Source organism: Vanellus vanellus (assembly GCF_965231255.1).
Source record: "Vanellus vanellus genome assembly, chromosome: 19".
NCBI classification, from domain to species: domain Eukaryota; kingdom Metazoa; phylum Chordata; class Aves; order Charadriiformes; family Charadriidae; genus Vanellus; species Vanellus vanellus.
Genome location: NC_138924.1, coordinates 6,693,450 through 6,707,777, shown reverse-complemented (window position 1 = coordinate 6,707,777; position 14,328 = coordinate 6,693,450).

Below are 14,328 nucleotides of genomic sequence, written 5' to 3'. Positions count from 1 at the left end.
CGTCTGTTTCTGTAGCTTGTTCCAGGCTTGCTATTTCTTCATTATTTTGGCCTCAACCTTTTTTAAAATCTGTTACAGAGATGGTAGAATCTGTTCCTGTAGCAGTAGCATTCTAGCCAGTGTTCTGCATCTCTTCTAAGTAATGGTCTAAGATTAATTGCCAGATGCGGGGACGGGGAAGAGACTTGTACTCTCTGACTTGTCAGCATTCTTCAGTGTTGCTAGCAAGAGAAAAAATGGATGATTTTGTGATACTGGCTCAGATTGGTCTACAGTGGAGGTTGATAAAGGGGTTTGGGGGAACCTTGAGGAAATAAAATGGAGATGCATAAATAAAAACAGCATCTGAAGCTAAAACTCCCAATTAGATTCATTATGTCAGTATAACGGGCAGGCTGTAACGCTTCAATCCTCTTTATATTTATAGGAGGTGTGGAATGTAAGATTCTCAAACCCAGAGTCATTGAGCATGTCCAGTGAGGCAGACTTTATGTGGATGTTGCGTGTTGTTTTGCCCACTGGGTGTCACCAAGTGAGAGATTTTAGTACAGTCTTCCATAGTGTGTGCCTTTTGGAAAAGGTAAACATTATTAATATACTTAATTCCTTGTGAGCGCGTGCTCATTCTGTACCAGCAGGAACCAAGGTAATGTTAACTACATATCCAAGTAGAAGATTTCTTGGTATTGCTTCTGAAAGTGATGAAACTTTCACCCAATTGGAAGTTTTCCAGAGGGGATTTGGCTAGGAAACAGCCATTCAGGACTGCTAATAAAACACCTTTCAGTCAAAAATGGTAGTTAATATGATTAGTAATATTTTTACTGTAGTAATTTAGGGGAACAGTTCTTGGTTGCCATAAAATAAAAAGCAGGACACAGCTTTGTCCAGGGATTTATAATTCATAAAACCACTGCCACAGCACAAGCTTGCTCGTTTTTGTGATGGGACAAGGAAAAAAGTGGTGGCAACAGCAGAACGTAAACCTTATTCCAGTCCTGGGTGACACATGAGATGCCCCTGCTGTGAGTGTACCTCCCTGTACCGTGTAGGTAAAGGCCGAAGTCTGTTTTCTTGATTTTTACCTTCTGACTCGATTACCTGAAAAAAAGAATTGCTACAGGTTGTTGCTGCCCATCTGGTGTCACAGGTCAGCTTCCCTGTCCCTCTGGGCACGGGTGAGCCCTGATGTCTGGTGGTTGTGAAAGTGGTGCAACTGGTACGTATATCTGTGCTTGGGGCTTAAATTGTGTAACGTGGGATTTCACAGTTTTCTCATTGAAAAGTCAGAGTTACGTACTTCAATCACGGAAGAACAGGTTTAATGTTTTTCAGAGAAATGTCAAAACCCAGGAGAGTGCCTGATACTGTAACGTGCAGGTGAATTAATCTGGATTTTTCCTGGGAACGTTGCTGTGATACATGCAGGGCTCAACATAAACATTCAACCTGGGTAATGGAGTATGAAAACTTGTTTGCAATTAATTTGTTTCTGTTTTATCTGAATGTATATTTGAGCAATATGAAGAACGGGTTGCTCCAATGTTTATTTTAATTAAAATTTTAAACTAGAGTCACTTTTTGTTCCAAGCGTTTAATAAAACAAAATTCTTTGCCTGATTTTAAGAGCTTGTGTATTAGAACGTGTTGACAGAAGACATTTCTTAGCTGATAAGATACGCATTGGAAATAAAAGCGATTTTAAAAGTTCAGAAGGAGCACAAGAAATCGGCCTTTTTTAAATGAGGATCTGTACACCATTAATGATAACGAAGTTAAGTGTAACCACATGCCCCCAGTAAACAGAAACAACTTGCCAAATATTTGCTTGGCTGTTTAATGTGCTGTTTAATTTGCTCAAGATAGGTTTGCTGCTACTTGTTTTTGTCCTTTCTTTCTAGTATGTATCAGAATTATCTCATTAAAATAGAGAAGAATTGATTTGGGAATACTTATGTAAACAGGAAACAGTTTATCTGGGTTTATTGAGGTTGCAAGTTGGTGGTGTCTATTACAGTTTCATGAGTTTCATTTTAGTATTACTTGTTTATTGTTTTCATCAAAAACAAAGTTCCTCAGCAGGGGATCCTCTAATAGGCTGGTTTTTGCTAAGAGGAATGAGTGTTATTCCTATTAGAATATGGTGCCTTTAGAACAAAACATGTGTCCTAAACATATTACTATATTTTTTTTATTACATACATATTACATCTTACATGGGAGCATATATAATATTACTATTTATCTTACAGTGCTTGGGGGGAGGGGAAATAAAATTATTCTGTTTCAATTACATTTGGAGCACATTAACTTTTCCAGTGTTGGGGAATAAGCAACAGAAAAAAATCCTGATTTAAAAATACAATTAGTTTGGACTTTTCTAAACGTTTAAGAGAACAGTTGGCAAGAGTCCCTGGCACTTCACCACAGCCAACAACCGTGGATAAATCTAAAATAGATGTAAGGATTAAAGTAGAAAGAAAAAAAACAGGAAAATAAGAATGGCTGAGTGCCAGTTTTTAGCAATAAAAGATGGAAATGTCATACAGTAATTCATCCGTAAGAGAAAACACAGTGATTGCGTATTAGCCACAAAATAGGTGCAGCGACTGCTGACCTGATGGAGAGTGGCTGCTCCGGGTAATGGTCTTCCAGTTTGTCTTCTCTACTGAGGTGGTGTAGAGGATGCCGACTGCAAAAAATGACTTCTGTGATGTGACTATGTGTTTAGGAGTAACTTGGCTCAAATCCTCAGGCTCCTTTTTACATAGGGCACTAAAGAAGGTGGGAGGGGACTGGTTTGGACCTCTGTTCAGGGAATTTGTCGTGTGGCTCTGGCAAGAGGCACAAACCACTGGCAGCTCATGGCCAGTCACGTTTGAGGTGGAATGGGTTAGAAGGGACCTTGTGCAAATGGTTTCCTTGCACATGCCAGGGAAGGTGTGCCGGTTTTGTCCTGCGTTCTTTCCAATGGTGCAGGAAAATGACGGAGGACAGGGAAGGGAGTGTGGTGTGACTCGTGTCATCGTGGGGAGAGACATTAACGTGGGGAAACGGCTGCCTTGCGAGAACTCCCCTTTTTCCAAATCACAAGCTTCACGTTTCATATAAATGCTGGTTATCGTCATTATTTCTTGATTAGCATTATAAAGCAATCTTATCTACATCGGTATTAAAATGATCACTCATGCAAAACCATAAATTACTATAATTAATATATCCCAGCTATTAACTAAAATCTGAAGCTGTGTTCTTTCTTGGCTTGGTAGCCGCTGTTTCAGCGGAATGAGTTTTAGCTGGCCATATCCCCTTAATGAGAAGGGAGGAAGCGATATAATGCATATTTATCTTTTCAGCATGAAGTAGGTCCTGATTTGTGAAACTTCACTTCTTTTGTCTTGAAGGCAGATGGAAGAGCAGTCAATTTTTCAACACTTCTCTCCCTCTTTTCAAATTGGTGAAAGAGAAGCAAGGCACTGTCAGAGGGACAACTAAGAGGCTATCAGGGTTGTGCAAGGAAAAATTCTGTGTTTTCTTCCAAGTGCCACGTTAGCAAATGCTTTGTTACAAATTCTCAGATGCTCCAGGCATCGACTCTGAGTTGTTCTGTGCAAAGAGCGAAGGTTCAAAATAGCTGTGGGGGGGTGTTTGGCCTTTCCCACGCTGGCCCAGGGCTCAGGCGCAGCGCCGTTCCCGGCACCTGATGGACGTTGCGCTGCCAGAGCTTTATCTCATTTCACGTGTTCCTGGAAAGAAGGACAACGTCGACACATCATTTAGTGGTCTGGTAGGACAAACACCTTGTTTTGTTGTGCACTTTGTTTTGTCAGGTCATGTAATTTAGTCTCTCAGTTTCATGCTTAAAATCAATTTTAGCCAAAACGTTATCTTAATACTGCTTAAAACTGTAAGAATTTAACAGGTGGAATTTGACTTAGGGCATGCAAGGAGGACATTTAAAAAACAGTAAGCATTTTGTGCTCCTGTACTCTAATTCAGGAGGAGGGACAATAACTTCTGCCCTGTTTTACCACCCGGCGCGTGTGCCCACAAGATGGTGCAGTGATGAAATTCAGAGCATTTATTGTAGAGAAAGAGGTTTTGCAACCTTGGAAGATGCTTGTTTGGGGAAACACAGTTTTACTGCTGGTTCCTTCCTGGTTTGCGAATAAGATTTGCGACTTTCATTATCACGCAGAGAATCCCCCGCGCAGTGACAATATCACTCTTTAATTGGCTGTTAATAATGTTTCTCAGACTGGCAAAGGCTGAGCCTCCGTTTTCTTTGCCGCTGTGCAAACCCATTGCCATAACAGTCCCAGCCCCAAAAGCGTTTCTGGTCTAAGCAGGCAGCAGTGGTGCGAGTCTGTGAATAAACGGTGTGATGGGGAACCAAAGGAGTTAAAATGTAGTTTTCCGGAGTAAAAATCAAAATACCACGTGAGGAACTCCTTGCCCTTCACTACCTTTCACTCAAATGCAGACAGCCTCAGGATGCGCTGGCCCGGCTGCTGGACCAAGCCCTGCTGCGGCTCCTGGGTGGTGGGTGTTGAGCATCAGCTCAGCTGAAGCCAATAAACACCTCGCAGCCCAGCACCTGCGTGCAGAACTGTAAAACCCGGGCAAAATACAAATGAGAAAATCATTTGTACGATGGAGACTGAATTTGAAATCCCTGCTGTTTTAATCAACTTGAAATGTTAAAAGTTTCGCCTCCGATAATTAAGACCTTTCCTGTACGTGCCTTTTTTTTTTTTTTTTTTTTTTTTTTTTGTTAGACTCCTGTTAGTTTTTGCAAGTCAATACTTAGATTTTTTTCGTCACAGGGTTTTTATTTGTAACGGTTTGTGGTAAAATAATCGCATGGCACAGCTGCAACATGAACTCTGAACAAATGAAATAATGATCTGTATTTCTAAAGCTGCCTGTGGCTTTCCGGTGGGCTCTCCTTGTTTTCTTTATGATTTTAATTTATTTTCTAGATATTTTTTTTTCATGACTTCCTTGCTTGTGCTTTTCCAGATCCTGTAGGAGGATAGTTTCTTCAGGTTCGGTTGTTTTTTGATTTTTCTTGTATTCTGTACGCATGCTAACTGCATTTGACGGCTCGTTTGTGTTGGCTGTGAGTTTGTATTGGGCGCCGTTATTAAACTGAATGGTGGAATAGGTGTGAGGTTTGATAGCGCATTCAGAGACAAACTTCCCAGCTAAGTCTAAGTTTACGACCCAGATAATAAGTTTTTCTGAACAGCTTACACTTTATTAATAAATAGCCGGGTCAAGATACTAGTGGTATCAAATACTTCCTATAGTCCTTCGGTTATCAGAGCCCTTATCTGACAGCAATGGGAGTGTTCAGCGGATACAGGAACACATCCAGTGGCCCACAACAGCAGCAGATGAAATGCCCGCTCTAACGCATCTCTGGTGCCTCCATCAGCTAATCTTGAAATGGTGTGCCAGCATCCCCATGAAGCTGGTTTACATCCTCATTACAGACAAAGAAACTGGAGATGGGAGCCTCGCTGGGGTGCGTGAGTAAAGGCAAGGCCAATTTGGGCAGTTGTTGGATAAAACAATTTTATATAGCTGTGTCAAATCAGATGTTTATTACCTTCAACTGCAGCAGTAAATAATAAAGTCTTTGTGCCGAGTGCTCCTCGGGATGTGAAATAATGGAGGATACCTGCTGTGAGGATGATGAGAATTGTTTCAAAGCAAGGCGCGAACTGGGAGCTTTGATACGCGCGCTGATTTTAGAAGGTAATGGGAAGATGCTCTACCGAGGTACGTGCACTTTGAATTTGATTTAATATGTATCCAGCCGTCTCCCTAAACCGGCCTGTACGCTTCTGTACCGGGGGAGGAAGATGCTCTGTGTTTGCAGGAGGCGATCTAAAGCTTTTGTGTCGGCGCCAGGCCGTCGGTAGTCCAAAACCGGAGACCACATCAAGGAGAAAGTATTTCAAAGCTTACCGCTTTTAAGCTTCAAAAAGGTCTTTGGAGATGACAGCAACGCCGTGTCACTTGGCAGCGTATCAGAGGCTAAAGCTGGGGAAAAAGAAGGGTTTCGGGGAGGAGGGCAGGACCAAGGTAACAGCGGTGACACCAAAATTGTTTGGAGAACTGATGTGATGCCCGGAGCTGGTCACGCAGGTGAAGGGACAGCTCTGGTCTGATGGCTGCCCCTCCTCTGGGTGGCTGTTGGTAAAGTTCAGCTCATTTTAGCTGATTTAGCTCATTCAGCTCATTTTAGGCTGCCCAGGGAGGGGGGGGAGTCCCCTTCTCTGGAGATTTTCAAGACCCGCCTGGATGCAGTCCTGAGTCATGTGCTCCGGGCAATCCTGCTTTGGCAGGGGAGTGGGGCTGGATGATCTCTAGAGGTCCCTTCCAACTCTGAAAATTCTGTGATTCCATGATTTTGGGGGTCGGCTTCGCTAGTGGTTGCGTGAAAACTCATTAGCTTGTGTCTCTCATCCAGTGAGCAGCAGGTTAAGGTGTTTGGGTTTGCAGGTGGGATGCTTCAAAAGACGTGTAACGTACACGGAGGAAATTGGATGTTGTGGAGGTCAGAGGAAAGAGATAAAAAGACAGTAGAAAGTGGCAGTAAAGTTACACTGTACTTGGGGAAACTTTTTCCCTCCTTAGCAGCTCTGCAGAGCACGTTCAGGAGCCCAGGCACTGTGCGTGTGGATTTCTGGTCAGTTCGGTGGGGATGTTTGCGCAGAACTGTAACTACAAAATAAAATTTAAACTGTCAGATGCAGCGGAGACTTTTCCACCAAAGCCTGTATGGTCGTCCTTCACAGGCAGGTCTTATTCCTGATCTCAGGCATTACAAATTACATCCAATCAGTCTGAAAACTTCCCTTATCCCCCCCCCAAACAGCCCTGAAAATCTGGTGACTTGTTAAAGAGCGCAGTCTGCAGGTCATTGCAAGAAGGGGTGCCCCAATCTCTGTTGAACAATGTTAGAACTGCAATAAGCTCATGCAAAGCCTGGAGGCTGCTGGCAGGCTGATGCGGGGCTCGGCTTGAATGAGGTCAGGACATTTGCTGACCCTTACTGATTAAAAAGCTGGTGCTCGTTGAGGGCCCCAGGTGAAGCTGCTCACCTCTGTTTCATTTTAAACATCCAATCCCATTTAATGCTCCCCCGGTAGCTCAGGCACAGGGTAAGGATTGTTGGGGCTTTTTTTTGTTGTGTGGTTCTGTTGGTTTTTTTTTGTTTGTTTGTTTTGTTTTGTTTTTTTCTTTTTGGTTTTAACTTTCTTCCCTTAGCAGAATCCAGTACTTTATAAAAACAGTACTCTGCTTATCTAATTTCTCCTGCTGCTGGCAGACTGGCAAGTGGCAACCTCCAAGGATGAAATAGGAAACTTCTGGGCAGTGCTGGGTGGTTTTGGAAGGAAAGCTGCATTTCTGAATGATGATCGAGCAAGAAACCTTTGAAGTTGAAGACCAGCAGGCAGAAGGGCATGGTTGCAAGAGGAAGAAGAGGTGGTACCTATATCCACCAGAAGAGAAAATTAAAACAGGTAGGAAAATTTATGATTTCCCAGAGAAGCTGGTGTCTAATCACTGCCTTCAGATTTTCCTGGAAATTAAGGAGAGAGAAGGAAATAATCAGGGGCCATGGGAAAATGCTGATCCTGGTGCACGGAGGGATTTCAAGAGGAGGCTGTTAGTGTCTGTTACTCTGGAAGAAGTTTTGGTGGGCTAAGAGGGAAAGGGGAAAAGAAAAGGATGATTTGGAGGAACACGCAGGTTAAAATAAGGACGAGATAACAGAGATCTCTAGATGCTTAATGTGTAAGAGTTGTACAGCACAGGCGATGTTTTGTTGTGGGTATGTGGCATTGCTTCAGAAATGCCCTGGTCCGGAGGTGGTTTGCTATCGGGTATTACTACCAATTGCTTAACTCTTGGTCGGCAGTTATCATCAGAGGATGTGGTTTAATCCCTCTCATGTGAGCTCTGCTGCGTTTGCCTGGGACCAACTTTTAAGTGGGGCTTGCTTGGCACACGTGAGGTCGGGGCAGACTTTCCCCGTCAGATGGGTAATTTTGCTGACGTGCGAACCTGAGCTGCTGAGATCGGTCTGCAAAAAGTACTTTATATGAAAAGCACCGCCAAAATTAAAGCTGCAGTTCCGTCGTGCGTGTGTACTGCGTGTTGCGTCGGTGTGGGGAAAATAGCTCTTGCCTTCTACCACTTCCCAATTAGTGTTATCGCTGAAAGAAGCAATATCCACTCAGGTTAATGAGCCAGAACGAGGACAGTTTCAGCAGTGACAGACGTGCAGAAGACGGAGTTTAACTACCACTGAAATGGGAAGTCGGGTTTTCTCCTGGCGATGCCGGGGACTTGCTTCATTTAGTGCATTGCGAGCATCTTCCCGTGCCACCAATTTCCCAAACGGGCCCGAGGTATCGCTGATGTGAGCTGAGGTTTGGACCTATGCTCCAGAAAGGAGCAGTGCTGCAGTGCATCTCGTGTCTCCTGAGTCTTGCAATGCTTCGAGCTGTTCTTCTGCTTTGTGGTTGTTTTTTTTTTCCTCTTTTCCTGGCTGAATGATGCAGTGGTTTTTACAGTAACTTCTGCCAGTTGTTGGGAAAATGCGTATCACCCAGTTGGCTTTAAGCACGTTTGCGAAGCCTCTTCTTCTACAGCTGCTCGGGAGGGAGAAGTAGGTGCTTTGTTCTTTTGAGAATCTCCCCCTTATAATTTGCTTGATTATCTTTTCCTTTCCATCTCGTGCACGGGACCTGAACGTAGCTGGCAGGCTTTCGTGGCAAACGGAGGCGCCTGAAGGGCACAAAGAAAGGCGAAGTTTTGCATTTCAGCCTGCAGCACTGTGCTCTTTGCAGTGTGTGTGGTGGAGGGGAGCTCCAAGCTTGCGAGAAAGCGCGGTTTCCCCCAGAGCAGTTGGAAAAGTACTTAGCCTTTAAATTCATAATTCAACAAGCAGGTGTGTACTGAGGAGGAAGTGAAATAAAAGGTAACGGTGAAGTTCTCCTGCTATTGGAAAGCGATGTGTACAGGCACGTAGTCCGAAGCAGACGCCTTTTGTTTTGTGTGTTTGAAAATCTGTCCGCCTCTGAGATTTTCTGCCTGCGTCTCTGTGCGCAGGACTCAATGGGAGTTTGGTGAGAGCCAGGTGAGCGGGTACCGGAGCACGACGTGCACGGTGCTCAGAGATCCATTCTTTACTGCCTTATATTTCATTTCTGTAAGACAAGCTGGAATTGCAGGTTTTACCTGGAGGCAGCTGCAAAAGAGGAAAGGGGAGGCTCGTTCCTGTGGTGATGCAGCTGGATTTCCAATACTCGTTAAAGCCAATGCCCCTTCCTTTATCTTCTAGTGTTCCATATATATCGGAGTCTCTGTATGTCTATTCCAGGAGTTTACACCTGTAGGAGAGGCATGCCTGCAATAAGGTGCTTTGAGGTCTAATCCTGTTGCTGTGATTTTCACGCTGTGTTTAGCACTGGCTGTGGCTTGTGGTCCTGCTGCTGGCGGAGGCCTTTGGCTGCTGCTTGCGATGCAAAATCCTAATCAAAGAGCGCCTTTGCAAAGGCTTGCACAAACCAAGGGGAGCTCTGGTTTCCCCCGGAGAAGGACAGGGCTGACGGGTAACGCAGCGAGCCACGGGGAGAGCCAGGAATAGAGCAGCTTCACCAAGAAAAAAACAGCCATAAATGCACGGGCCAAATCTTCAGTGAGTTATATATCGATTTTTCTTCCCTTCTTGGCACAGCACAAGGCAGCGGCCCTGTGCTTCTCTTTTATAAACCTCAAATGCTATTTCTGCGTCCGCTAACAACTCGCGGAGGGATGCAGCGTGCAGGAGGGTTACTGAAGAGCCGCGTTGGCAACTGATGGCTCAGCCAAACCCGCCAGATGCAGCTAAGCAAACCCTTGGTGAAGGATGCTGTATAGACTCCACAGGTTTATTTTCTCCCCAGATTGAATTAATAAAATGGCACAGAAGCATGAAAGATGGCACAGAAGCCACGGAATCAATAAGCTGTTAGGCGGCAGAAAACTCGGGGAATGCGTTTAGAAACCCGCACAAATAATTAAAGGCGGCTGTATCTTTTCTGACTCTATCAAATCAGGTCTTCGATGTTATGTAAAACCATACACTAAGCCAAAGGTACAACCAGCTGTCTTCTGTGCGTATTTACAGAAGAGAAGATAGACAACGCAAGCCCCAAACTGCCAGAAGGGACTATAAACAAAGCATCTGCGATTCCCCATCGATCAGGAGTAATTGAGCCACGGGCTTACGCAGTTTTCATGTAAAAAGCTGGCACTATGCCGAAATACCTGTCCTGCAGCGCCAGCTTGGGAGCCGGGGCTCCTCCTGTCCTTTCCAGTTAGCAAAGCTCTTGCAGTTCGTCCTTGTGAACAAAGTCTGCGCTAACATTTGTTACTGGTAATGCACAAGCAAAGTAGTTGGAATACTTTCTCTCCTGTCCACCTTAGTGATTATGTCTGCGCAAAGAAATAACCCAATATCCACTTTTTATTCCCAGCAAGCCTTCAGCTCAATATAAATGACGTATTTGGGATGTATAGCTTTTTTTTTTTTTTCCGTTATTTTACTATGTTGCTTGGAGACATTGGTTATTGCGACAGCTGAAAAAGGAGGTCCGTAAGTTTGGTTATAAGCTCGACCATCTCACCAGGTAGCAGAAGAGCAGTAGCAGCTACTGCCGGTCCGATTGCTACCGCCTTTCTCTGTGATAAAGCTTCTCACGAGCGATCTGTTGTGAATTAACTGGTCATCCATCATGCAGCAGCTTTCCGCCGGGCAGGCAATTAATGGTGCAATCAATGAAATCTACTCAATTTAGCTGTGACCTCTGAAGGCTGAGCTGCCAACTTAGTACCCGGAGGCTGAGAGCCGCTGAGCCAGGCTCGCAGGCTTTCCTCCACGCTCTTACTGGTGCAGGGTAGACGGAGTGAATAGCAAAACCTGCGAGATGTTTTCCAAAGCCAGTATCAATCCGGACAGTTTAGGAAAACTGGTCTTCAAATCCATCTTATTTAAAGAAGGGAGTTGGGAGTCGCTTTTTCTTGTTGTTAGCTTTGAGCGTGCCGTCACGGGCGGGGGCTGTCACGCTTCTACAGCATCTGCTGCAAGAGAGCCCTGACCCTGGCCAAGGCCTGTAGCATCGCCAGAAGCATCAAAACAATAGGATACGTATTTTTTATTATTATTATTATTGTGGTTGTAGTAAAAGGGAAATTTCACAATTGGGCGGAATGTTTGCCCACTGAAATGTGGGAGGTAATTGATGGGCTGGAAGGGGAAGGCGGCCTGATCCATCCATCCATCCATCCCCGCTCGCTCGCAGGAGGCCGGTCCTCCCCCGTGCTCGGAACTTGCCGTCTGGCACTTTTTCCCCGGGGCCCTGAAGTATTTCGGCATCGGCCTTATCATTTCCACCAAGGAAAAATGATTTCAACAAGAATTGCACGAATCTGAACCGCGATGTAATTTTGGCTCAGAGCTCCTCGATCAGCAAGAGCTAAAGCCCCTCTGGCTTCTAACTGGGCTTGCTCAGTGTTTTGTGTGTGAAAGAGGTACTCCTTGAGGGATAACACTTAGTTACTTTTCCAGGTGCCGCTATATGCATTTTCCTCTCTCAGCTGAGCTCGAGCAGACTGTTCGCTATCTCCAGGGCCAGTGTTAAACACACCAGCATGAGCTGCCAATAAATAATGCAAAAGGTTCCCCTAGCCAGGACTTTTCCTTCTATTAGTGAGAGGAAAAATACCAGGCTTTGAGTAGCATGGCAGCAGCTGAAAGTTTTAACCTCCTGGGGTTTCATGCGGATGTTTTGTTTTGTTTTTTTTTAAAATCCCGGGTGTTGTGGGTGAGGTTTGCCTGGGTCTCGGCCTTCTCCCTTTTTCTTGGCCTTCGTTGCAACGCCCCCCAAAAAGTCACCTTCTCCCTGCGAAAACTGCATCCTGCAAACATCTCCCTTCCCTCCTGCTGGTTGCTTCTCTATTTAACCAGGCGCGGCCGAAGCACTCCCACAAGGGTTGATTTTTTTCCTCACAATAACCAGAGTATTCACGTAGGTTTTGTTATGGTCTGGCTCACAGCCTTCGAAAGCACTCCCCGCCTGTTGTTGAGTTATGTTTTAGGTGGAAAAGGCCTGATTTTTTGGAAGGAGGAGCCCTGGGCTGTACGTAAGGCTGGTGGCTCTCCTCTGGACTTGTCTGCTCGGGAAAACGGCAGCCCAGCATTCCTAAATTTCGGCTGTTGGGATCTCCGTCGGGATTTTGATGTAGCTCTGCTCCGGGCAGCTCGGCACGCTCCTGCCTTCAAGGGCTGGGTGGCATCGGCACCCGGGAGCAGCGGCGTCTGCTCGGGAGGGCGTCACTCGACACGAACCGTGACAAGCGTAGAAATCCTCCCCGCGCCCTGCGAAGCGCTCCCCACGCTCCCCGAGCGCCGCGTTTTCCAATCGATATTTGTAACGACAAACAGAAGTCCGCCGACCTGCTGCTCTCTGGGTCCTCAGCTAGGTCAGCTTTTTCTTGTCTGAAAAACATGTTTTTCAGGTTGCAAACCCGCCTTCTTTTGCAGCAGTTGTGCTTATTTTCCATTCACCCGTTCCCCATGAACAGCCCTTTCCTACGAACCTGCTTCTTTACGACCCAGAGGCTGCAAAATACAGATTCAAAAGAAAAAAACAAACCAAACCAACCCAGCCTGCCCCCGCCACCCCCCTCCAGTTTAATTACTATTTCAGTTCTCCCCTGCAGCGCTGTGCGTTCCCGCGGAGCACGCGGGAAATCCTCCATACGCTGCAGCCCTGCAAATATATATACTTCTTTCTTAAAGCTCAGAAGGAAATGAAAAGACATCCAGCGCAAGCTGGGTTTTGCTAAGGCGGAGAGGGGGCTGCGCCAGGGAACCCCCCAGTCCTTTAGCAAGTCCGGACAAAACCTGTTGCCTGCCCTGCCCAGACACCTTCCCGTGCACATGGTATTTATTTAGTTTTTCCTCTGAATAAAGAAGAGGAAAGATGAGGAAGAGAAAAAAAGATGATTTTTCCTCATGATGCGTGTGACGGGTGTCAGTAAAAGGAGTGGGAACGTGAGAGCAAAGGATGTGTTGGGCTCTGCGCATCAGGGAGAGGGGCCTCGATCCCCCCCCCGCCCCCCCCTCCCCAGGGCTTGGTCCTGGTGGGGAAGGGATGGCGCCGGCGTGGATTTGGAGGAGCTTTTCTGGTACAGGCGGAGTGTGGGTTGCAGCGGGGTGGAAGAAGCGGGCAGCCTCGCAGCCAGCCCTGCGCCGATGTTTCCCCTTGTCTCTTCTGCCCACCTCCCGGCTGTGGACCTTCCTGCCGTCACCAGCTGCAGATGTTCGCGTTTGCGATGCAGTCGGTGGGGTTTGTAGCTCAGCATGGCAGTGCCCAGGCTGTTGCACTGGGCTGGAAGTGGAGAGCGTGGCTGTAATCGGTGCAGGGAGTTGGTGTTTGCTCCTCGCTTTGCCTCCCTCCTGGACAAGCTGTCCTTGACCACCCACATATAAATACACTGTAGAACCCAAACCTATTGTATTTCTTATTTTTTTTGGGTAGCTTTGTGTGCTAAGTAGCAGTCACGACGCACTGCCTGGCTGCGTGCAAGCCTGTATCTTGAAAGTGTTCAATCAACGGGTTGTGGGGTGCTGCAAGGGAGGGGAGAGATCCCTATCGAGCCTTTAACTCCACCTCATCATCTCAGAAGACCTCTATTTCCCCAAGGCAATGGGAGGAAAGGCTGAATCTCCAAAGCCTGGCAGGTTCTGGTATCGCAGGGTCATCGGATCTTTTGCTTATGGCTGTTGAGCATTTGAGAATACTCCTTGAAGAGGGGGCCCACTTAAATGAAGCAGTGAGACTCACGTTGCTGAAGGCTGTTGAAGGACTACGAGTGATGGATCTGGTTTCCTGTTCGTCCTTCAGGATTTAATGCTAAAGATATTTAATATAGCTGGAAAGATCATCTCCCCTCTCTGTATACAGTCTGCTGGTGGAACATGGCCTCCAGGCAGATAAAAACTCAACTGCCCCTGGAGCGAAGGAACAGTGGGATCATTGCCTGATGTTTCCAGGACAACATTTGCGTACCAAAGAGGTCCGGAAGAAATTATATCTGTTGCTCACCTAGGTACATTACACCGGAGAGGTGAGGTTAGTTGTTTTTTCCCCTTTCTCATGAGCATCAATATATGAATACTGCTAATAAGGTCAATCGGTTTCCTTGGCAATTGCAGCTACTGGTGATGTGCTTCCAGTTAATGAAACATGTGAGCCTTTG